This window comes from Siphateles boraxobius, unplaced genomic scaffold (genome assembly GCF_051911475.1).
Source record: "Siphateles boraxobius isolate OS27281-9 unplaced genomic scaffold, OSU_SipBor_1 32, whole genome shotgun sequence".
NCBI classification, from domain to species: Eukaryota; Metazoa; Chordata; class Actinopteri; order Cypriniformes; family Leuciscidae; genus Siphateles; species Siphateles boraxobius.
The window spans coordinates 6,147,501-6,150,000 of NW_027508942.1; the positions used below are offsets into that span (position 1 = coordinate 6,147,501).

The 2,500-nt window shown below is 34.5% G+C and overlaps 1 protein-coding gene across 1 annotated transcript in view; it reads left to right on the top strand.

The window, feature by feature from the left end:
- nnt2 (nicotinamide nucleotide transhydrogenase 2) overlaps positions 1 to 2,500 on the top strand; it is a 34,910-nt gene that overhangs the window by 20,091 nt on the left and 12,319 nt on the right. The gene's annotated exons all lie outside the window — the stretch shown is intronic.

The window sequence follows — 2,500 nt, forward strand, 5'->3', positions numbered from 1 at the left end:
GGAAAGGTTTCTTAAATTGGAAATTTAAGGGATATTCCAATTCTTATTCCAATTTATTTATAAAGCACATAATGATACAACAATGTTGACCATAGTGCTACACAAACAATAAAATATTAAAACAAAACAAACACAAATAACTATAAATAAAGAATGTGTAAAATCTCTTTTTTGATTGAAGGACCCACAGACTCTTAGGAGTCTTAAAGGGATAGATCACCCAAAAATGAAAATTAGCCCATGATTTACTCGCCGTCAAGTCATCCTAGGTGTATATGACATTCTTCTTTCAGACGAATAAAAAAATTTATTAAAAAAAAATGTCCTGCCTCTTCCAAGCTTTATGATGGCAGTGAATGGCCGGTTTCTGTTTTGAAGTCCATAAAAGTGCATCTGTCCATCATAAAAGTGCATCTATCCATCATAAAAGTGCATCTATCCATCATAAAAGTGCATCTATCGATCATAAAAGTGCATCTCTCCATCATAAAAGTGCATCTATCGATCATAAAAGTGCATCTATCGATCATAAAAGTGCATCTATCCATCATAAAAGTGCATCTATCGATCATAAAAGTGCATCTCTCCATCATAAAAGTGCATCTATCGATCATAAAAGTGCATCTATCCATCATAAAAGTGCATCTATCGATCATAAAAGTGCATCTATCCATCATAAAAGTGCATCTATCGATCATAAAAGTGCATCTATCGATCATAAAAGTGCATCTATCCATCATAAAAGTGCATCTATCGATCATAAAAGTGCATCTATCGATCATAAAAGTGCATCTATCGATCATAAAAGTGCATCTATCCATCATAAAAGTGCATCTATCGATCATAAAAGTGCATCTATCCATCATAAAAGTGCATCTATCGATCATAAAAGTGCATCTATCCATCATAAAAGTGCATCTGTCCATCATAAAGTGCATCTATCCATCATAAAAGTGCACCTATCCATCATAAAAGTGCATCTCTCCATCATAAAAGTGCATCTATCGATCATAAAAGTGCATCTATCGATCATAAAAGTGCATCTATCCATCATAAAAGTGCATCTATCGATCATAAAAGTGCATCTATCGATCATAAAAGTGCATCTATCGATCATAAAAGTGCATCTATCCATCATAAAAGTGCATCTATCGATCATAAAAGTGCATCTATCCATCATAAAAGTGCATCTATCGATCATAAAAGTGCATCTATCCATCATAAAAGTGCATCTGTCCATCATAAAGTGCATCTATCCATCATAAAAGTGCATCTATCCATCATAAAAGTGCATCTATCGATCATAAAAGTGCATCTATCCATCATAAAAGTGCATCTGTCCATCATAAAAGTGCATCTATCCATCATAAAAGTGCATCTATCGATCATAAAAGTGCATCTATCGATCATAAAAGTGCATCTATCCATCATAAAAGTGCATCTATCGATCATAAAAGTGCATCTCTCCATCATAAAAGTGCATCTGTCCATCATAAAGTGCATCTGTCCATCATAAAAGTGCATCTATCCATCATAAAAGTGCATCTGTCCATCATAAAAGTGCATCTCTGCATCATAAAAGTGCATCTATCCATCATAAAAGTGCATCTATCGATCATAAAAGTGCATCTATCCATCATAAAAGTGCATCTATCCATCATAAAAGTGCATCTATCCATCATAAAAGTGCATCTATCGATCATAAAAGTGCATCTATCGATCATAAAAGTGCATCTATCCATCATAAAAGTGCATCTATCGATCATAAAAGTGCATCTATCGATCATAAAAGTGCATCTATCGATCATAAAAGTGCATCTATCCATCATAAAAGTGCATCTATCGATCATAAAAGTGCATCTATCCATCATAAAAGTGCATCTATCGATCATAAAAGTGCATCTCTCCATCATAAAAGTGCATCTGTCCATCATAAAGTGCATCTGTCCATCATAAAAGTGCATCTATCCATCATAAAAGTGCATCTGTCCATCATAAAAGTGCATCTCTGCATCATAAAAGTGCATCTGTCCATCATAAAAGTGCATCTCTCCATCATAAAAGTGCATCTGTCCATCATAAAGTGCATCTGTCCATCATAAAGTGCATCTGTCCATCATAAAAGTGCATCTGCTCATCATAAAAGTGCATCTATCCATCATAAAAGTGCATCTATCACATCATAAAAGTGCATCTGCTCATCATAAAAGTGAATCTGTCCATCATAAAAGTGCATCTATCCATCATAAAAGTGCATCTATCCATCATAAAAGTGCATCTATCCATCATAAAAGTGCATCTATCCATCATAAAAGTGCATCTATCCATCATAAAAGTGCATCTATCCATCATAAAAGTGCATCTATCCATCATAAAAGTGAATCTGTCCATCATAAAAGTGCATCTATCCATCATAAAAGTGCATCTATCCATCATAAAAGTGCTCCACATGGCTCTGGCGGGTTAATAATGGCCATATGAACCAAAGTGTTGCGTACGT